This window comes from Sphaeramia orbicularis, chromosome 5 (assembly GCF_902148855.1).
Source record: "Sphaeramia orbicularis chromosome 5, fSphaOr1.1, whole genome shotgun sequence".
Lineage (NCBI taxonomy): Eukaryota > Metazoa > Chordata > Actinopteri > Kurtiformes > Apogonidae > Sphaeramia > Sphaeramia orbicularis.
The window spans coordinates 9,322,266-9,346,557 of record NC_043961.1 but is presented as its reverse complement, the minus strand read 5'-3'; the positions used below and the strand labels follow the sequence as shown (position 1 = coordinate 9,346,557).

Here is a 24,292-nt window from a genome sequence, read left to right as displayed (position 1 = left end):
AACATACCAGGAAAAAATAGAATGGGGAAAAAAAACAGGAAAAAATTAGTGGAGGAAAAAACAGCAAAAAAAATTTCATGGGGAAAAAAAACAAGAAAGAATTTAGAGAGGAAACAACAGAAAAAAAATTTGTAAGGGGAAAAAAGGAAAAAAATTAGCGAAAAAAACAAGGAAAAAAAATCAGTAGGGAAAAAAAACAGGAAAAACCACCATGTGATGATGAATTTTAATAATATTCTGTCTGTTCTTAAATGTTGTGTGTGTCTGTTCGTTATAATGAACATATGATAAACTGAATCAGAGTATTGTTCAAATTGCACCTATTATTCTTAATACATTTCAGTTTGTTTATGTTCTTCACATTGTTTTAAAGGATAGTTTGTAGACATAAACATTTTCATATGTAATTGAAGTTTTTTCAGTCTAACACATAGAATAAAGTTCAGAGTTGACTTTATTTCTCTATTATTCTGCTCGTATTTTACTGGTCCGGTCCATTTGGGTTCAGATTTTGCTGAATGTGGCTCCTACATTAAACTCCTGTCACTCTTATTTCCTCTGTATGAGTCAGTGTTGGATGTTTTTTAAGTCATAAATGCTTTTTTAAACACTGGAGTTCATCCATTTATTTGGGTTCTGTAAACCGTTGAAACAGCTCATTATTCTTAAGCGTCTTTGTTCTCAAAGTGTCTCTGAACAGACTGGTCTTATTGGGACAGACAGACCCTGTTCAGAGACAGAGGGACACTAACCGGACAGCCTGCTGACTGAACGGAGCATGCCTGTGGTTACTAAGTCTGTCCCTGTCATTTGGTGCCATTCCCAGAGCTTTGCTGACGGCCACAGCAGATAAACACCACAGCGACACTTCAGGAAGAGTTGAAATTATGGACACAAAACACAAGCATCAGTCTGTTTTCATGGGTTTTGCTGTTACCTATTCCACTATTGGTTAGAGTATCTACACTGCATTAAAGGAACATCTGACTTAAATAAACGGACTTGAATTTGGATATTTATCATTAAAGATCATTTTTTAGATTTATTTACTTATTTATACTTATCTTGTTCAGATTATTTAACTTGTTCCAAGAATTTTCATCTTGAGCTGAACCCCACTGAGATATTACAACTAATTTAAATAATTCACTTATATTTACATTTATGCATTTTGACAGACACTTTTCCAAAGCGAGTTACAGGGGAAAAACCAAAAATAAAAGAAAAATAGTAATATCATAATAAAACCAGCTCTGTTACTATGGAGACACAGGAACTCAACACATTATGTTTAATGCAGTTTTAAATGTAAATACATGCATATGGAGTCAGTACATCTTCAAAGACCATATATACATATATACTATAGGATAAAAAACATCTTACTGAACTTGAAACATCTACATTCTGCTTAAACTAAGTATTTTAATCACTCTATAATCCTCAGATAATATTTTCTTATTTTAATTAACTTGACAAGTGTAATTTTTCTTTAATTGAACTTGAAATCAGACATTTGAACCCAATAATGAGTTGATGTTCTAATTTTTTTGTAGTGTTGAACAGTGAAACTGGGTTGGTTTGTTCTGTGTTATTTATGGTAAATATTGAATAGATGTGGTTCAGATAGAAAACCCCTCGTCGTGCTTTATGATTTCACATGGTGGCGTTGCATGGTGAGTTTCTTCACAGAGGTCCTGAGGGAATCAGTGAGTTTACAATGTTCTGCTGCAAATGGTATGCTGTAAAAATTAATTTTCAAGAAAGGGAAATTTACTTATTTTAAGGATATTAATATGTTTGTTTGTTTTTTTTGTTTTTTTTTAGTGCTGATAGAACAAATATGTTGTCGGTGCAAAATCTCCACCTTGTTTTTTTTAACATATATCGTGCTTTTCTAGGTCAGAATTTGCAGCTTATTTTGAGTCCAAATGATCTAGAAATAAACTCTAATAATGTCCAACACCAGCAGCCAATGCTTTGCCACATATCCAACCATTGTTTTCAACTCATTTTAAGCAATAATTCAATTCAATTCTTAATTCAAGAACGATGCATTTGTTCTACTTTCAAAGGCAAAACAATGGCAAGCAAACATCTGTACATTTGTGCTGTTCCAACACAGTTTATGATGTATCAGAACAATCACACTTATAATTAATATTTCTTCCACAAAGTCTGCATTTCACTAAAACCCTCAAAGGTGTGAGAACTTTTGGTGCAGTGTCATGAGTGGGTGGTGTGAGCAGATGTTTACAGGGCAGTGCCCAGTGAGCTCAAACCAAACGCATAAATGAAAGTCTTCTTCTTCCCTCACGTCTTCACTGGAGCGTGGACAAATCGGCAATGAAAACACACACAGACACACTTTTTTAGGATTTGTTATAGTGATGCATTGTGAGTGAGTCCACAGATGATCAAACCAGGCTGGATTCCATATGTTCTCAAACGGAGCTTTGTGAAAAAACCTGAAGTGAATCTAGAGCCACTCACTTCTGCATGTGTTTTTAGATGACAATGATCATACTGGGGTTTGAGTTCAATCAGTCAGATTTTATCTATATAATGGTAAATCCCACACAGTGTGACTTTTGTGGCAGTTCTCGAATGAATTTTTCTCTCTATTTAACCTTTCCTTGGTGATTTATCACTATTTATTCTAATATTATCCTCTGAATTTTGCATTTGTTCCAGTGAAAATCATCTATTTTCCTGTTTAATTGACTGATCATGTAGATGTTCATAAAAGCTCAGAGGTAAAAAACAATGGTTTATTATATCAAAATAGAAAAAACTGAGTAAACACTGTCTTTTTCAGTCCGTCTGTCATTAATTGAACATAAACACAGGTGTCCATCCACTGTCATTGATCCAACTCCATGGGTTTTACTGGTGAATCAGTGTTGTAGAAGATGATGGTGTTTCCATGGTAACTACAGAGCCTCTGAACATCCAAATATGGTCATATCTAATGACCATGAAAAGATGAAGAACTGTATTTTACACCAATTACTGACATGGATTGATAGGATTAGTGGATCAACAGGTATTAACAGTTTAGATCAGTAGATGGTGAGGTTAAAGGTGGACGTTTGGGTCTTTAAGGGTTAAAGGTGGACGTTTGGGTATTTAAGGGTTAAAGGCGGACATTTGGGTCTTTAAGGGTTAAAGGCGGACGTTTGGGTCTTTAAGGGTTAAAGGCGGATGTTTGGGTCTTTATGGGTTAAAGGTGGACGTTTGGGTCTTTATGGGTTAAAGGCGGACGTTTGGGTCTTTATGGGTTAAAGGTGGACGTTTGGGTCTTTATGGGTTAAAGGCGGACGTTTGGGTCTTTATGGGTTAAAGGCGGACGTTTGGGTCTGTATGGGTTAAAGGCGGACGTTTGGGTCTTTATGGGTTAAAGGTGGACGTTTGGGTCTTTATGGGTTAAAGGCGGACGTTTGGGTCTGTATGGGTTAAAGGTGGACGTTTGGGTCTTTAAGGGTTAAAGGCGGACGTTTGGGTCTTTAAGGGCTGAAGGCAGAAACCTGGACTGTGGACTCTGACTGTGGAGGATGGGCGTATGACATGAAAATTAAATTAAATTAAATTAAATTAAATTAAATTAAATTAAATTAAATTAAATTAAATTAAATTAAATTAAATTAAACTCCCAGTGCATATAGTACTACTGTAACTGTTCGTAGTAATACTATAAACCTGGACCATCTATGGAACTATAGAATAAACAGACCACAGCAGCAGGTCCACAGATGAGTTTCTGTCTAAATACCTCCAAGGTCAAAAGCGCCTCAAACGCACCAACTGACAGGGGGTGTGAGAGTGACGACGGCAGCAGCAGGTGGATGTTTTGGCTTCTGTGGCCTCAGTGATAAGTTATCAGTCATCCCACAGTCCAACCCCAGCCCCAGTTCAACACAAAACATACACAACATACACACATACACAACATGTACGACTGTACGCCTGTGCTTACTGTATCTGAAATATGAAAGTATTGAAATGAATGAAACAGACGACGGAGCAATGAGTCTGATGGTATGAACTCATGGTATTGATCACATTCTCTGTAACCTCTGCAGTCAAGCATAAAATGACAATAACGTGATAACTCACAAAAAGCAAACACAAACAGGAGCACGCTGTGTTCTGAAGCCTAATAGTTTGATCAAACACCTGTTTCAGTAAGTGCTGCACTTGAGTTGAATGTTTGCCACTTCAGTGGAACAGAACATTTGCATAGGCACTACGTACAATTACACTGTCAAAGTGGAGGAGTGTGTGCACAAAGGGGTTATTCTACAGAGCAGGGCAGCACAATAAGAGCACAGTAAGAGTACAATGACTGCACACAGGAGTCCACAGTGGGTCAGTTCAACAAACGCAACATTCAAATTAAAGAACACACAACAGTCTGTACAGTCCAACTGAAGACGCACACACTTTTATTCAGTCCTCTGTCCACTTCCCAAAAAAAAAAAGGTAAATATCACATTTACAAATACGAAAAAAAGGTCACATTATGAATTCCATAAGAGTATTAATTCACACAAAAGGCAGTGAAAGCAAGTTTGTGTTGTATTTACAACAGGATCAGTGTGTTTACATGAGCACGAACCTCAGCAGACTGCAAACAAACGCTCCGCCATGAAAACATCTCTACAAAATCCCCTGAAATACAGTGAAAAATAAAAAACCCCAGTCACATGTACGCACGTGCGCGCACACACACACACACACACAACCACACATATGTACAAATCCATACTGTAAAGCAGTAAAGCAGACAGGCTGACTCATAAATATCCAAAGGCGTCATGTGTTTGTCGGTGCAGTTTCACACCAGCGTGGGCACCATGCCTGAGCTGAGGTGGTGGTGTACGGTAAGGGACCCGGACGTGTGCAGGGGGGACGGGTTTGGGATGAGGTGGGGGGAGTGGCTGTAGGTCAGGAGGGTCCCGGGGCCCAGGGAGAAGGGTCCGGTGTTGTCTTCGAAGGCTGGCGGTGGCGGTGGAATCCCCTCTGGGAATGGCTCCAACAGAGCGGCCTTCTTACTCTTCTTGTTTCTTGTTGGACACTTTCCTGTTGCGTGTTTGGATGCCGTCTTTCTTCATGGTCAGAGGACGGTTGACCTGCGGAGGGGGGGATACCATTAGGGTGGGGTGTAAATGAAGTCACAGAAGACTCTGGATCAGGAGTGTCAAACAGTGGACCGGGGGCCAAATCCAGCCCCCCAAAGGGTCCAGTCCATGGGAATGAAATTGTGAAAATGCAAAAATTACAGAACACTGCAAAAATCTAAATCTTACCAAGTGTATTTTTTTCATTTCTAGTCCAAATATTTCATCACACTTAAAATAAGACAGAATCACCTAAAGAGGAACTTTTCAGTGAAATATAAGAACTGATTTATAGACAATAGATCTGGAAAATCTGATTTCAAGAAATCTTACCAAGATAATTTTCACTTGTTCCACTGGCAGATATTTTTTTTGCTTAATTCAAGATTTTTCTTGCTTAATTCAAGAATTTTATTTATTTTTTTTTTTTTTAAAGCTTTATTCAACATTTTTTTGCTTAATTCGAGATTTTTTTTTTTTTGCTTAATTCAAGATTTTTGCTTAATTCAAGATTTTTTTTGCTGTATTCAAGATTTTTTGCTGAATTCAAGATTTTTTTTTGCTTAATTCAATTTTTTTTTTTTTTGCTTTATTCGAGAGTTTGTTTTTGCTTAATTCAAGATTTTTTGCTGAATTCAGATTTTTTTTTTGCTTTATTCAAGATTTTTTTGCTAAATTCAAGATTTTTTTGCTTAATCAAGATTTTTGGCTTAATTCAAGATTTTTTTTTGCTAAATTTAAGCAAAAAATCTGCCAGTTGAAGAAGCAAAAATGATCTTTGTAAGATTTTGATTTTTGCAGTGTAATATATTAATAATTGTTTTAGTTCAGGTTCCACATTCAGACCCATTCTATCTCCAGTGGGTCATATCAGTAAAATACGATCATAATAACCTGTAAATAATGACAACTACAAATGTTTCTCTTTGTAAATGCAAACATTTTCATGTAATTTTACTGGATTTACACTAGAACAAACTATCATTTCTCAAAAATGTGAATAACCTGAAATGTCTTAAGAGAAGACGGTAGAATTGGACGAATATTCAGCCTGTATTAAATGTTTGTGTCTTTGTAGATCCACTGTATCTGCACGTTTTGTGTAAATATTCAACTGAAGCAGAATATTGTTAAAATTGCACCTGTTTTTCTTAAGACATTTCAGTTAGTTTCTGTTATTTATTGTTTTGTAAACATATAAATGTAACACTAGGTTATTGAATTGTATGGTACGATTGTTTTAAATTATGTATATTTTATATTGTGCTGTTGTAGAAGATCCCAACTGGGGAGTGGAGCTGATAATTAGCATTAGCTATATACTCTATATGCATCACATCAGCTGCAACTATGTTTGACTGCATTGGCCCTGTCAAATAAATAAATAAATAAATAAATAAATAAATAAATAAATAAATAAATAAATAAATAAATAAGGGTAGTTTGTAGATGTCAACATTTTCATAATGTTTTTTTTTTTTTTAACTGTAAAACATGGAGGAAAGTTTGGAGTTGACATTCTTTATATCCTCCTGAGACCCAGCAATACATTTTTGTCCTTTGTAGGGGACAAGATTTTCACAGCTTTACCCCAAAAAAAAAAAAAAAAAAAAACTTGTCCACTGCAAAGGACATCCCATACAAAGCAAAACTAAAAAGACGTAACTGAAAAAATTGTTGTGTCATGATGTTTCCAATCAATGCAATTATTTAATGTAAAAAGACAAACCTTTTACTTCCTAGGTTTCAGGGGGATCTGTTATTCTGTTAGTGTTTTTCTGGCCCCGCCCACTGCAGATCAAGCTGCCTGAACTGGACTGACCTCTGACAGTCCTGCTCCATGTGATGATGTGGAACATGTATGTTTAGATGTGATCTTCAGTGTTTTCCAGGACACTGACTTACGTTGTGCAGTTTGAAGTAGAGTCCACAGGCGTTACACACTGGTTCTCCATTGGCGTTGCGTCTCCACAGTGTTGTTGTGCTTGTGTGACAGTTGGCACACAGTGTTCCGGCCCGTTTACTGACAATCTGAACCAAACAGGGACCCAGACAAACAGGTTAGGGTGACGGTCATACTGCATCTGAGAGGCTTTCCTTGGTTGATCACATTTTATCAGTTTTTTTAAACATTAATGCAGCATTTTTCAGCCTTGGGGTTGGTACCCCATGTGGGGTCGCCTGGAATTCAAATGAGGTCACCTAAAAATTATAGTGATTGATAAAAATAAAAATAAAACCTTCCTAATAAAAATCTGTGTTGAGTTGACAGAACCAATCCCAATCCATAGCAGACAAACTGTGAGTGTGAAACTGCAGCACTGTGGTTCGGTTTATTCTGTCAAATGTTCATTGTGGTCGGTTTCAGATGCTGCAGCTCTTTCATAATTCATAGTTTGAGTTCTTGTTTGTTCAGTGTTAATTGTCAGCCTTGTAAATCCAAGCTGGACTGACTGTACATATCCAGACCAAGGAAAATCCAATTCCCCCTTTGTGCAGTAGTCTATACCTGGCTTTACTGCCTCCGTCCAGAATAATATACATTATATAGACTAAATGTCCTCTAACATTAACCTGTATTTGAAACATAGGATAGAAAACTATTACAGGATCAAAAAGAAATTAATTTGAGCAATCTCTGTTTGAATGTCTGGGTTCGACAGAAGTTTGTGATGTTAAAATGGAGTCAGGAGTAAAACAGTTCGGAACCAGTGGGTTGATAGTTCTTCTTTTGTCTTACCAGTCTCTTCTTGGGGCGGATCAGAGGTCTGTTTTGGCCGTTCATCTTGTGGTACAGTCCGCAGGCGTTGCACAGGTAGTGGCCTGTTCCATCCCGGCGCCACAGGGGCGTAGCCGTGGCTCCACAGTTCACACACTCTCTGGCCTCTGTTCAGAAAGTCAACCATGTTTAAACTCATCCATTTTCAAGAAGAATAATCATGTCTTAACCTTTAATCATGTAGTCTCGTAGTTTGGGCAAATGAGCAAAAGTTCCACCATTTAATACAACAATGATTCATAGAGTTAATATTTCAGAGTAAGAATTAGATGACATTTTAAAATAAACAAAAACACTTAATGACCTCTCATCTACGCTGGATAAATGTTTAATTTAACTTCCTCAGACCCAGGGAACAGAAGGGTTTGGCTCCAGTTTTTCAGGTTCATTTATATTTATTTTTTTTATGGAACGTCTTTGCAGTGGACAGTGTTTGGTTTGTTTACTGGGTCTAAAGAGGTTAAAGATCACACTCCTTATTTAACAACCACATCTGGACTGGACACAGATCAGATTCTTTAAGTCACAGGTGTCAAACATGCAGCCCATGGGGCCAAAACTGGCCCACCAAAGGGTCCGATCCAGCCTGAGGGATGATGGTGTGAAATGCAAAATTACACTGAAGATATTAACAATCAAGGATGTTCAAATGATTTCAGTTCAGGTCCCACATTCAGACCAATATGATCTAAAGTGGGTCAGAACCAGTAAAATAATGTCATAATAACATTTAAATAATAAAAAACTGCAATGTTCTCTTTGTTTTCGTGTAAAAAGGTAAAATTACATGAAAATGTTTACATTTAAAAACTATTCTTCAAAAAAAATGTGAATAACCTGAACAATATGAACATGAAATGCTTTAAGAAAATACGTGTAATTGTCCCAATATGTATTCTACCCATTACTAAATGTTTGTGTGTTTGTATTTGTAATGTAAGTTGTAATGTACATGTGTAAATGATAAACTGAGACAGAATATGGGTACAATTGTGCTTATTTTTCTTAAGACATTTCAGGTTATTCATGTTTTTCAGATTTTTAAGGAAACTTTGTAGATGTAAACATTTCATAATGTAATTTGACTTTTTTAATATTTATATATAAATCTTTTTATTGGATTTTCGTACACACATTGCACATCTGACATGTACAATGTTTCCAGGTGTTCTGGTTGAAAGGTAATAGGAAGTTAATAATAAGTTAATATGAGTTTGACTTTTTTAAGTCTTATTATTGACTGGTCTGGCCCGTTTCAGATCATACTGGGCTTGAATGTGGAACTAAACTAAAATGCTTTAGTGAACGCTCCACACATATCACATGTGTGTTCCTACCTGGTGTGGATATCCTGAGCTTGTTGCGCAGTTTTGGGGAATACGAGGGGTTAATCCACACCCCTGGACTGGAGTAGAGGCTGCTAGAGCTGTATTCCTGTGGACTGCTCATGTATGTGCTGTAGGGGTTCAGCATGTGTGGGTGGGTGGGGGGAGTGTACACACCCCCAGCAGCGGGGGTCAAGTTCAGAAAACTGCTGCTGGTCCCCGCCCCCCCCAGCGGGCTCAGGCGTTCAGCCTTGAGGGCCTCCTGCAGCCGGGGGCTCTCCCTGCCCTCTCTGCTCGGAGAGGAGTACCCGTCTCTGGAGGTGCTGAAGGTGGAGGCAAGGCCGGGGGTGTACAAGGACGTCCTGGACAGAGGACTGCTGCTCCAGGTGGACGAGGACGACTGGGGGTTGTAAGGGGAGGTCAGGGAGTGGCTGCTGGGGGCATCCAGCAGCTGGAAGTTACTGAGGAGACCTGGGGAGGGGAACACCTGGCGGACTGTGAACACAGAAAGGAAGGCGGGGTTATGTCACAGTCCTGGACTGAGCAAACAGGCACCAGAAACCAGCAACCATATACCACATGTCACAGTCCTGCACCACATCACAGTCCAAAGGTTTAGTATGTAAGACATAGAGGTATTTAAAGGGATTTATAGGCATAAGAGGAAAATAATAATAGTTAATAATTGAAAAAGATGCTCTCATTACTGTAAATTCACAAAAAATATTAGCACTGTTTTTCTGTTACTTATTTAAGATCACATAAAAACACTAGTCTCTTTTCCATTCAACATAGGAGCAAAACTTTAATAATAATAATAATAATATAATAATAATAATAATAATAATAATAATAATAATAATAATAAACTTTATTGTATAGCACCTTTCATACAGAAATTGTAGCCCAAAGTGCTTCACATTGATTGAAAAAAATACAATATTAAAATATTACCCATATTTACTAAATGTGTTAAAAACAGAAGTGTGTAAAGTTAGTTTTTCCATTAAATCCCAAATGTAATGATTAGTTTATTTATTATTGTAAGATGTCATGAGAAATCATTCCACAAACATGGTGATGAACATAATATCAGGCTGATTTACAGATATATTCATATTTTTGTCATAGCGCCCTCTAGGTCCTGGAAAATGCTTGTATTTCTCTGTTGTTTGAATCTAGAATGCTTGTTACCCCTCTATCTCCTACTAAATTCTAAAATGATGTGGTTTCCTGGTGTGTCCACACATACCCACACATGTTTGGTTTAAACTCTTCTTCTTCTCTTTTTCTAACATCCATCAACATCTGTTTGTTTTGGTCATGTGACTCTAGTTGGACTAAAAGGTCTTTCCATTACAGTTTTGTGTCATATACCAATTTAACTAAGAAAAACCACCTCTAACAACAACAACAATTCAGTGAAAAACAAGAGCTTTGGTGAAACTGTCATTTTTAAATTAGACAAATATTTATGTGTAAGTTATATTCACGCAATCTTAGGGTCAATGGAAAAGTGAGTAGTGTTTCATTACATTTTGATATTAATTTAATGGTAGATCACTAGATTTATGTTCTGTTAACTGTGACATGTGGTTTTAAAAGTCATTCATATCAGGTCCTTTGACTAATTATTGTACATTTATTAATATTAGCATAATACCAGTTTGTAAATTGCTTTATTTGCTGTTTCTAATTAACTGTCTGTTCTAAGTCCTTGCAGACACATACTTGTTCTTGTGAATGACTGAATTAGAGGCTGGTGAGGAGGTGGACACACTGACCTGAGCTGTGTCTGTACGTGGACGGTGTTCGACTCGGGTTGGAGAAGAATGAAGGCAGGGTGTAGTCTGCGTCCGAACCAGAGAAGAAGGCCTCACTGTCCTCCCCAGGAGGCAGGAGGCCCGGCTCCGAGGAGAACCCGGCCAGAGGATCTGAGCCCAGCAGGGATGGAGACGCCCAGTGGGACTGCTCTGAAGAATCCTCCATACTGACGGAAAAACCTCGACCTGGGGCGGGAAAATCCAACAGAATGGGAGGAAATGCATCACATTAACATCATTTACTAAAGCAGCGGTTCTGTCTGTGTCTGTGTCTGTGGGCCCCCTTTGGAGGACCATAAACCTCCAGTCCCCCTTTGGAGGACCATAAACCTCCAGTCCCCCTTTGGAGGACCTTAAACCTCCAGTCCCCCGTTGGAGGACCATAATCCTCCTGTCCCCCTTTGGAGGACCATAATCCTCCAGTCCCCCTTCAGAGGACCATAATCCTCCAGTCCCCCTTCAGAGGACCATAAACCTCCAGTCCCCCTTTGGAGGACCATAAACCTCCAGTCCCCCTTTGGAGGACCATAATCCTCCAGTCCCCCTTTGAAAGACCATAATCCTCCAGTCCCCCTTTGGAGGACCATAAACCTCCAGTCCCCCTTTGGAGGACCTTAAACCTCCAGTCCCCCTTTGGAGGACCATAAACCTCCAGTCCCCCCTTTGGAGGACCTTAAACCTCTAGTTCCCTGTTGGAGGACCATAATCCACCAGTCCCCCTTTGGAGGACCATAAACCTCCAGTCCCCCTTTGGAGGACCTTAAACTTCTAGTCCCCTGTTGGAGGACCATAATCCACCAGTCCCCTTTGGAGGACCATAAACCTCTAGTTCCCCGTTGGAGGACCATAATCCTCCAGTCCCCCTTTGGAGGACCATAAACCTCCAGTCCCCCTTTGGAGGACCTTAAACCTCCAGTTCCCCGTTGGAGGACCATAATCCTCCAGTCCCCCGTTGGAGGACCTTAAACCTCTAGTCCCCTGTTGGAGGACCATAATCCACCAGTCCCCCTTTGGAGGACCATAAACCTCCAGTTCCCCGTTGGAGGACCATAATCCTCCAGTCCCCCTTTGAAGGACCATAAACCACCAGTCCCCCTTTGGAGGACCATAAACCTCCAGTTCCCCGTTGGAGGACCATAATCCTCCAGTCCCCCGTTGGAGGACCTTAAACCTCTAGTCCCCTGTTGGAGGACCATAATCCACCAGTCCCCCTTTGGAGGACCATAAACCTCCAGTCCGCCCTCAACCCCAACAACATTGTGCCAGTGGTTCAATTCTAACTGTTACTGACAGAAACATCAATATTGTATCAATACTTTTTGTTTTTCCTCGAATTATTTGTAGTTCAAGTTAAAAATAACTTCGATTTTTGTTTGAATAATACAAATAAACTCAACTAGACTGCTCCGAGACAATACTTTTCCAAATAAAAAATAATAAATGTCCAATTATCTCCAACTCTGACAATAAAGTTTACTTTTTTTTAGTTCAACAAACACATGTTGGTTCCACAGATGAACATGTGACCAATATCAGTGGGTCAATGAGCCCGTTTCCATTTGACATCTGAGAACATTAAAGTCCAAACTGGTCCAAAACACAAACATGTGTGTCCATGTGTCTTTTCCAGTCCAGTCCTTGTCCATTGTCCAAACCTAAACTCTTTGTCTAGTCTAGTGACAGATCACCATGGCAGTACATTGGTTTGGTGGACGTCCATAAATGAGTCCAGGGTGCTCCAACCATCAAACATTATTTCCACCTGGTACACGTTCTGACCTGAAGAACAAAAAAAACACCCAGGACTGATCCATGACCCCCTTGGGAAGACTTCACACCCCCCAGAGGGACCTGCCCCACAGTTTGACCAACACTGGACTAAAGCAAGAATTATAAAATTAATGTGACTTTTTCTGTCTGTTTAATTTCATGTGTTCGACAGAAACCACTGGAGCTCTGCTTCACTGAAACTTTGATTTTCAGATCAGAACCTTTTTCGCTGTTCGACAACCGGTGTAACTTGAAGTTATCAGGGACACGATCTCTCGACAGCAGGCTTCTTTAAACTTCCTTTTCTAGGATCCTCATTTGACTGTGGCTGAAAGTGAAAACTAAAAATAAATTGGTCTATAAATGAAGTGACACAGCCAGTGACCAAACGGTTCCCAGTGGCCTTTGTGTAATAGGTGTGCCAGTTGAAAGAATGCAAAAGACATGTCCTCAGGGACGTCGTACAGTTTGGACAAACACCACAACAGAAACAGAAATTCAACTATGTCTGCACCAAGAGTGAGAGTACGACGAAAAACCTGACGCCAATTAAAAATGATCTAAGATTGAAAATGAAAAATATGATTGTTTCCCCATTTTGGAGGTAGTTTATGAGAGTCATTCAGGTTTGAGTTCTTCACTTTCTCTCTTTAAATGAGATCATTTATTAATAAATTGCTCTCAAAAGCTGAATCCAATCAAATCCAACAGCAGAAATACAGTTGATGTTTGTGAATTCAATAATGGTCAAGTGCATTTTCACTGCATATCTGTAGAGGAAGGAGAAGAGGCTGATAGTGTCTGATAAAGTCTGATAAAGTCTGATAGATGGGTTTATTATAAGGCTAAATATATCCAGAGTAAAACTAATCTCATCTGATTCATAGAAATCTATCAGAGTAGAAATGAGACAAATATAAAACACAACAGACACCATGGTGAAGTTTCTCTAAAAAAAGCAATAATGTGTTAATTATTTTCTTCTTAAATGCCTGTGACGAACAATGCAGAAAGATATGATTAATTAACTGGAGATTAGGTTTTGTAATATGAAAATCTTATTATTGATCATATTTTACTGATTGGTGTAAATTAATCTAACTGTATGTAAAGTTCAGTAAAAACAGAACTGGAATCAGATGCATGAGAACATGTAGGAGGTCGAATAGAAATAAAAAACCTTCAGAATATGGTTTGGTTTTGTTCCAAATGCAGAATCTGTGTCATTAAAGCTCAGTCCTCTCCTCATATCTACATGTCACAGTTAATCAAGCGATAAAGAGCTTGGCGTCATACTAAATCCACACTAATTTCAGAAGCAGAAACCAGTTATTTTTTTATTAGATCAATTGGATTCTGCAGGTTCTGCAGCAGTGTCTCCAGAAGAACTAGACCATCAGGAGGTTGAAGCTGAGGACGCCTGATCTGACCTTAGTGCCATCACACTGAACAGCAGCAGCAGAGTGGCTTCAACACACTTTACATCTGCAAACGTACACTTAGAAAAGTCACCTACTGCACATGCATTACTTTATTTATTATTGTTATTGATAGTTTTGTCACTTTTAGTTTATTTTTCTTTTTCTGTTGTATTTGCTGTTTCTTGTCTTGTGCTGCTGTACAGTTTAATTTCCCCTTAAGTGGATCAGTAAAGTAGATTTTATCTTATCTTCTCTTCTCTTACCTGAGTGGATGCCACAGAGGAGTGAGGATGAGGCCAAAGCAGGACTGAGGGTAAACGTCTGTGAGCAGGTGGAAGGCGGCTCAGCGTCACCGTCTATGTCAGAACAGGCCGATTGATACAAGAAGAGCTTCTCCAACCACCAGCGAAGTTTAGGGCTTCAGACACAAACCGTGGGAGGGAGGGGTCAGGGACAACTTAGTGGAAGACACACCTCTTCAGTCCACACAGAAAAAAACCCTTAACTTGTGAGTGCAGAGATGACAGATCTGAAAAACTAAGTGTGTTTTTGATCTAAAGCAGGATTTGGAAATGTGTGGATGACACAGACTTCTACTTCCACCTTCTGTGGGAGTGTCCTGTTTTTGGAAACAAATTAATACAACTATTGGAGAATGGGTAGATATGCCATTACACTGCAAAAAAGGCCTGTACAAAAAGAGGAACATTCGAGTCATTATTGGGTGCTAACGTCTTATTCCAAGTACAATTATCTGCCAGTGCAGTAAGAAAATTACAGTAATCAAGTTTATTAAAATAAGAAAATATTTAAATGTTCTTGTTATTTTACCTTTTTTTTAAGTACAAAACCTTGAAAAATAAAATTATAAAAAAGAAATAAATAAAAAAGAAAATATTATGTAATGATTATAGAATGATTAAATACTTATTTTAAGCAGAATATACTTGTTACAAGTCTCATAGTAAGACTTTTTTTTTAACCTACAGTACATATATATATATATATATATATATATATATATATATATATATATATATATATATATATATATATATATATATATATATATACATACACATACATATACACACACACACACACTACTCTGGATATATTTACATATGTATGTATGTATATGTGTGTGTGTGTGTGTATATATATATACACACATACTTTTTAACATTGCTTTACTCTCCTACTTTTATATTTATTTCTATTTGCAACATGGAACAGTGGGGGCTTGATGTAAAGCACTTTGTGCTACATGTAATATGTATGAAAAGTGCTACACAAATAAAGTTTGATTGATTAATTGATAAATTAGTTGTAATATCTAAGTGGGGTTCAGATCAAGATGAACATTATTGGAACAAGTCAAATAATCGGGACAAGATTAAGTCTAAATAAGTAAATAAATCTAAAAAATGACCTTTCAGATAAATATTCCACATTCAAGTCAGTTTATCTGAATCAGATATTCTTTTTTTGCAGGTCCAGGTCTGGTCCAGGGCTGCCTCAGGTGTGGTCCAGGTTTGGTCCAGTTCTGGTCCAAGTCTGCTTTAGTTCTGCTCCCACCTCGTACATTTTATTCAAATTCAACTGACTAGTTCCCCATAATAAAAGTACGATCATACATGAATACCCCCCCCATTTTAAATTCTGTACATTATCTTATTTTATTCCAGATGTGTTTTTTCTTTTTTTTAATTTTATTATAATGCTATTCCTAGTGTTCTGTTCCATTGTCCTGCCTGTGTAGTGTGTGTGTGTGTGTGTGTGTGTTACCTGTTAAACTCATGTATGTTTGTGTGTTTCTTGTCAAAAACAAAAATAAAAAAAAAAACTTTAATGATAAAGTAGGATTTAAATTCTGGACGTTAAATTAAAGGTGAAGGGGTCATCTTTTGGTTCCTCTGCTCTTCTATTAATTGTGTATTTATTTATTTTTATTTATAATTCGATATGCAAAGACATACATAGATGCAGACAGACCATAAAACAGAATAGTTCATAGTTTTGTAGCATTGATAAGATGGTTTCCAAAGAGGAAGATCCATGTCAGTTATCCTACAGTGAAGTGACCAAAGACATCTCCACATAAATATAAAGGACCGGTTCAGTTGTCCAGGGCAGGCGTCATGAAGGACGGGTGCTTTTTGTCTGTTAATGAAATGTGCATACGGTCCCTGATAAGACCCAGCCCACATGGAAAAGAGTTCGACAGACATTTGAACAAAGCAAATAGAAAATGCAAAAGCTCAATTTCTTTGTGGTCCAGTAAAGCTTAGAGTGGAACACAGTAATGCAAATGAGGAGAGAAGCTGCAATCATGGATGGAGATATGGTCCGGACACGGCCCGGCGGCGCACAAACCTCACACTGTTGCACTTATTTGATAGTCAAAGCAGCTCCATAACTTTCCTCTGGCTTTGTTCATTTACAGTTTTCAGGGAAATCAGGGGAGAAAAACAGGTGGAAGAATTAGGGCCTTTTGTTTTTTATGTTCAACACTATAAAGTGTATCATTACACCTGGTCAAAGGTCGTTACTGATGTGTGTAATTAGGAATAAATACAGGAATATTTCTGAAAACTTCATGGGTACCAGTGAATTTAATGCTTGGAGCTGATCTAGACTGGATTGACACCTTCAAACACAGGTGTTAAACATATGGCCTGGGGGCCAAATCTGGCCCACCAAAGGGTCCAATCCAGCCCACCAAAGGGTCCAATCCGGCCCATCAAAGGGTCCTATCCAGCCCACCAAAGGGTCCAATCCAGTCTGTGGGATGAATGTGTGAAATGCAAAACTGACACTGAAGATATAAACAATCAATGGTGTCGATACCATTTTAACCCCTTATTGCCTGAATATTCATACAAGTATATTTAAAAAATTGTTATTTGTGTTATTGCTTTCATGTAGATGCTAAAGTAAGTGGAGATCATTAATTTGACTGAAGCACATAAAATAGGTTGAGTTTTGAGTATGTTGTATATTTGCGACAACAGGAAATAAAAAACACTCATATTCAAGTATCAGGTTGGAGAAGGTTTTATTGATGCCACATTCTTTTCAGTGCCCTGACTGTTACACCAACTATTATTATCCAAACAAACACAGCTCAAGCTTTGAATTTGGAACATGGGTGTTCAAGTTCACATTCAGACACATATGATCTAACGTGGGTCAGAACAGGGAAATATTATCAGAATAACCTAGAAATAATGAAAACTGCAAGTTTTCCCTTTGTTTTGGTGTAAAAAAGTGAAATTACATGAAAATGTTTACATTTAACTATACTTTTACAAAAAATGTGAATAATCTGAACAAATATGAACAATCTAAAATTTTGTAAGAGAAGTAGTTATAATTTCACCAATATTCTGCCTGTTATTAAATGTTTTGTATATTTGTAAATTCACTGTCATCAGATCTGTACATTATAATGTACATGTGGAAATAATAAACTGATAAACTGAAGCAGAATATTGGTAGAATCGTACTTATTTTCCTTCAGACATTTCAAGTTGTTCATATTATTCAGATTTTTAAGGAAACTTTGTAGATGCAAATATGATCATAATTAACCCAGTTTTTGGTTTGGTTTGTTTGTTTGTTTACATTTTAGCATCAAAAGTATTGGTTCAGTTCATTTAATCCCATTGGGTTTATAGACTGTCAGTTACCCTGAATAGATTTGGGTCTCTGGATGATGTGAGTTTCTCATGCGTAGAAGTATTTATCTGTCGGCCATCTTTTATGCCTCACTACGGTAACCTCACTAGGATAAATCCAATTATGTAAAAGTGCAGACACTTGACTTTACATTGAAGGAGTATGTTTCTAACGATCAGAGGTGATTCTGAGAGTCAATTTCTATGTCTACTTTCGGTTTCTTTCACAGCTGAGTCTGTTCAGCTGATTAACGTTTTGATCTAAATCTGGGGGAAACTGAGCGGTGGAGGGGAATCAAGCGAGTCGTTCGTCCAAGTGAGGTTGTTGTAGCGAGTCATAAAAGATGGCCAACAGAGATAAATGCTTCTATGCATGCGTGACTCACATTATCCAGAGACTCAAGCCGTCCCTTAACAGATGTCATTACATTTTGGGAAAAGTAGGTCAAAGTTCACATTTTTAATGATTTTTTTTAAAAAAATCCTCACATTTACTTATAATGGGTAAAATACATGCAAGGGGGCGGGGTTTGTTGTGATTGGCACCACTAATTTAATTGGACTTTTTTCACTTATTATTTTCCTGGTCCTGATCATATTGGACTGAATGTATAACCTGAACTAACCTGCCTTAGAACATGTCTGTGGGTTCATTTACAGACCAGCTGTTCTAGAACTGAACACATCACCTGTCCTGGTGATGCCCCAGAGGATTCTGGGAATGCTGTCGCTCTCTGTGACAGGTGGAGGTTAACGGCAGATGATCACAGATGGAGGGGAATGCTTCGTGTTTGTATCTGCAGGAGGAAGCTCAAAGTGTTCCTCCAGACAGAGCTGATGTTGGTGAACGCATGGAGCTCAGAGTGGAAGGTTCTGAGACGGTGGAGGGTGAGGTGTGTGTGGTAGCGTGGGCAGCTGGGCAGGGATGTGGCTGCCGCCGCTGTGTGTGTGCACAGGCTGCTCTGCCCTGATAAGACATTATCTAGATGAAAGCAGGAGGCCAGGAATGACAGGCCCGCCACTCGCTGTCATAGAAGCAGCGCAGACGCAGCGCACACACACACCTCCAGGACGTTACAGCAGAACCTCAGAAACTGTGCTGTGTGACTCACACCTCAGGTCCGTTGGCATTAGAGCTCCACAAAAGCAGTTGGAGATGACAGCGGAGCGTCTTGACGGACAGTTGGGAGGGTGTATGATGGATGCACTGCAAAAAGGAGGTGTCTAAAAACAAGATAAAAACAGTAAATCTGAGGAAAAAGGGACTGAAAACCAGAAAAACATCTGTTCATGCAGCAAGAGAAGTTCACTGGACGAGATCTACTGAATTAGAAAAGTTAAATCTAGAAATAAGAATGTCTACAGATGTATGAACACTTCAAATAAGAATGAACTCTAAAAACAGGATAAATGATCTAACCCTTGATCTGACACTTCTAAATCTAATTTTTTTTTATCGAGGTAAGAACCAGCTCATGTGCAGTGTGGTGTAACGCAGGGCTGTCTAAGTCATGTTCATATTCATGTTCAGGGGTTCAACTCACTATGAACTCAAATGGGCTGGACCAGAAAAATAACAACAAAATAACCTAAAAACTCAAGCACAGTTTTTACCCACAAGCGGTTAAATGTGCCCCCCCCCCCCCCCCCCCCCCAAAAAAAAAAAATACAAATAAAAAAATTAACAATTTCCACCCCCAGAGTAATGGACAGTGCAACACTCACCCTACGTCAGTGCATTAGCCACAACACATGCACCTTATACCACCTGTATATATCCTATTATATATCTTATTGGTTGTACATATCTCTCATCTGTTGTATAGAGTTAGCTTTTGTATATTCTTTCTGTATATTTTGTTCATGTCAGGAGTTCCAGCATTACTTTAGTAGCACACGTGTATTAATATTTTATTCTGAAGCCTTTACACAGTCCTACTTTTTCTTAACTCTATGATATTTGTATTTTATTTTATTTTTCTTATTTAGTCCCTTTTGCACTAACTGGTTTGCTGCTAAATTGAACTGAGCTGCTAAAATGATTTTCATTGTTCCTGTGACAGTGACAATAAAGATCTATTTCTATTCTATTCTATTCTATTCTATTCTATTCTATTCTATTCTATTCTATTCTATTCTATAAATAATGACAACACATCTGTTGCAGAGTGAAAAAAGTACAGTTACACTGAGGTAAATGTTTACGTCTACAAACTATCCTTTAAAAAATGCAAATAACGTGAACCTGAAACTTCTCAAGAAAAATAAGTGAATTTTTAACAATATTCTGCCTCAGTTTTACATTTACACATGTGCATTAGAATGTACAAATACACTGAACATTTAATAACAGACAGAATATTGGTACAATTACACTTATTTCTCTGAAGACATGTAGGTTGATCACATCTGTTCAGGACATTCACAATTTTTTTGTGAAAAGATAGTTTGTAAATGTAAATATTTTCATGTAAATTTACTTTTTTCAGTTTTTCACTTTTTACAGTTTTCATCATTTATTTATATTTTACTGTGTTATTATTTTACTGGTCTGACCCAGATCACATTGGTCTGGATGTGGAACCTGAACACAGGCCAGATCAGATCCTTTTGGCGGCCGGTTTTGGTCCACGGGCCGTATGTTTGACTCCCCTGGTGTAGTGTGTCAACAGTGGACTTCAAGGACAGCATTTTAATTCCCAAGAAGCCTCAGTGTAGGCGGTGGTCTTATCTCTGCCACACAGGGCCTGCAGCACCAGGGTATACCCACGAGAAACACACACACACACACACACACAGTTACATTTTTAGTCATTAACATAAACTAGTGTCCTTGTGGCACATGACTGATGACTGACTGGTACATCATGTGCTGTGTGTTTCGAGTGTGTTTCTGGAATGAGTGAGAGTCGTCTGAGTCGCACTAAGGTTTACTTTACTGTTCAGTGACTGATGAGTGGAGTTTTTGGTTCCAACTTTAATTAAAAGATTTTTTATAGTCAGTTCACTCGATGCACAGGGTTAGGGTTAAGGCTAGGTTAGGATTAGGGTCAGAGAACTGAGATATCGTTTCTCTCTCCAGTTGCTAATTAAATGCCATAAAATTAGAAAAAAAGGTATAAATAGAGTAAGAGTAAATAAAGTGGCATAAAATAGAAACTAAAATAAAAAATAAAAGATACAAATCAAACCTATTTGCAATAATTGCTGCAGTGTAATACAGTCATGATAATAACAGGTGAGGAGGTGCATAACGGAACAAAACAGCAGCAGATATGACAATAATGCAATAAGTAATAAAGTACATATTGATGAAGCCACTGGTTCCCAGAATTTTTACACCACGTACATACAAACACTTCTGTGTCCAAATATAAAAACACAGTTCACACAGGAGGCAAACAGAGTGGATCACATTCACAGTCACTATTATAACTTTATTTTATTCATTTTATTACTCTTCATCATTTTAATTGCCTCTGTTCACCGTCTTGCTTTCACTAATTACTACTTCTAATAGTTAATTATCTTGTAGCATAACTTATAAATGGGACACCATGAAGGCAAAAATGTCACAAAAACAGTAAAATATATTTTATACCTTAAATGATCTGATAGTTAAAGTGTTTTCATCTGTATTAGTATTTTGATGCTGTTATATGTTTAAATTACTTCACTACCACATAAATAAATACATATTTCTATATTCTCTGTTCACATACTGTTTTTATTCTTCTTGCATATAACATATAGTGCCATGTGCTAGTATTTAATATGTTTTTTATGTTCTTACATCTAATTAGTGGTTGTCTCAGCTGGATGAATTATTATTTATTTTAATATCAGTGTATATCTTTTGATTATCCTTGATCTGTATGAATACTTAATAAAGATTCACTGATAAACCAGTCAAATATAAGTATGAGTTTATAAGACGTCATTTCACTGATGCCAGGAGCAGTTGTTTATCGGATTTTTCATAAATCTGTCAAATTGAATTTGTGCTCTGTAATCTCCTGAGATCCAACTATGAGGTTTTAGTCCATGTTCTTGACAAGAATTTCACAGCTTAATTTTAAAGAAAGAAAAAAAAACTGCCCACTGCAAAGGATATTCATGAAAAGGATTAAAATTACTTACGAAAAACTTGTTGCATCATTCATTCATACAAAAACCCCCAGAAACTTGTTCTGTCAGGAGGTGCAAAAAGAATGCGATCAAGAGCTGGAAGAGTTAAGTTAAGTTAAGTTAAGTTAAGTACAAAATGATGAACAACGAACAACAAATACAAAAGTGACTAAATAACCGTGGAGTCACATTCATCAGGTATAATTTGTCATTTTAAGTATCATAGCAGCTCAGAATTTCACAATCATTTGCTTCCTGAATTATTAATAAAACATCAAAATGCAATAAAATACAAGTAAAGGATATTTGGGAGGATTATACTATCAGAAATTAACCATGAGGAGGAGCTCATGACACTTTTATATGTAAAATATAAAAGAAAAAACAAGCACAGTTTTCCTTCATTTTCTAACATGTCTCTAGTGTTCGTTTAAAATGTCAGAAATTAGTTCAAACTGAAACCAAAGAAACAAAGGGACATGTTGACGTACTGAGGACAAATGAAGATCCAAAGTCTTTCGGTCCAGCCTTACGTAGGATGTCAAACTATCCAAAGATCGTCACAGACTAGAGGTTAGATGTGGGAAAAGTTAGGGATTTTCTTTAATAAAAATAAATATGAGTCAGGGATAAAAATAGCCACATATCATCTGTTCATAAAGAAATAAACTAATGAATGAAGAATGAAAAGTACAGTGTAGTCCTATGACCCCAGAACATCCATAAAACGCTGTAAAATAATCAAGTAGTTTAAGTTTAGTCAAATTTTACCAAGTTTATCATTAATCACAGTTTAATAGTACATTCAGTGTCACCACATTCAACTCTACATTAAAGGTACATAATGTTTAGTGAAATGATAAAATTATGTTTTCATGGTCGACTATTCCAACATTTATTCTATTCCAACACAGGTTAAAAATAAAAATATATTATTGAATCCTTAAAAATTCATCCTAATATTCTGACTTTTTTAAAAAAAATGCTGGGATCTAAACTTTAAATAAATAAAAGGATGTAGGAGGTTTTGTTGCACAAGATGAATCCTATAGTAATTGTGTCTATGTTTGTAATATATTTGTTGATTGTGTTATATTTTATTTTCATGATACATTAAAGTTAAATTTTGCTGTTTAACTTTAGTAATAATGAAATAATGATGTATTTTCTACACTTTCAGTTTAATGTACGTCTTGTTTCCTCTTGTTGAGTGAATTAACACCACAATGCAGAATGTAAATATATACAGATAACAGAAGAGTTGATGTTTTCAACAGTATCTGAGTTCAGAGGAGAGTCCTGAAGCTTCACACTCCCCTCTAGTGGACAAAAACTATAATGACACCATGACCCTCTCAACTACTGATGTAGAAATACAAACAACTGTGGAGGTTTTCACATTCAACTTGTTTAATTCCTGCTTTGTGACAAACTTATTTATGGCCACAGTTGTTTTGTTTTGTTTTGTTTTTTGGTACCATGACTTCTGTTAAGATAGCTGCATAGTGTTGTTTATTATTTACTCATTTATTTTATTTTTCCTTGCTCTTGAGCTGCTTTCTGTCTGTGCTTTAACTGTGTTGGACCAACAGTACATTTCCTATTTTAATAAAGTATTTCTAATTCTGAAAACAACTGACTTTTGATTTTTTCCCCCACTTTTTCCACATTTGTTTCCACTACATGGAACCGGCTCGGGTCGGCTCGGGTACCAGATACTGAAGACCTTTTCCATTACAGGATACTACTGACTTTAGAGTTTTGTTTTTGTTTTTTCTCCACCACTGACGCTACAGTACCTGGACGTCATAGCGACGCGGCGCGTGACTTCCGTGTCGTCCGCTCAGAGTTGCTGATAAACTCCTTCGTTGCCTGTTGTTCCGTCAAACTCACGCTGAATTTTGTCGTCGTCCACCAAGGACAGAAATGTCTGAACCTCCTGGATTGACCACGGTGTAGTTTTACGGGTTGCCATAATGTGGATTAACCTACCGGTAGATTTACTGTAAACTTGCTCGTCTTTTTTTTTTTTTTTAATTAAATGGCGGGTCGCACATTGATGACGCAATTACGCAGAGACAATTGTCACGTTTTAATATATATTTTTAACTTTTTTTTTTTTTTTTTTAATTTTTTAATATACAAATACACAAACAACTTGGCATCCGTATTAAAGAACATACAAAGGCACAGGTGCAAACAGAAGTAAATAAATATATAACAACTACCATCAAGACTGCACATTT

The 24,292-nt window shown here is 37.3% G+C and overlaps 1 long non-coding RNA gene and 1 pseudogene across 1 annotated transcript; both read right to left on the bottom strand.

The window, feature by feature from the left end:
* Positions 1-4,668: 4,668 nt before the first annotated feature.
* Positions 4,669-14,655, bottom strand: LOC115419150 (GATA-binding factor 1-B-like; annotated as a pseudogene).
* Positions 14,656-17,753: 3,098 nt separating this feature from the next.
* LOC115419179 (uncharacterized) lies at positions 17,754-24,062 on the bottom strand. Its single transcript, XR_003935407.1, has 4 exons — positions 23,846-24,062; positions 22,538-22,613; positions 22,059-22,108; positions 17,754-19,142 (listed from the first exon to the last, which is right to left on the bottom strand). It is a non-coding gene; the product is annotated as an uncharacterized LOC115419179 (long non-coding RNA).
* Between the last annotated feature and the right edge of the window lie 230 nt (positions 24,063-24,292).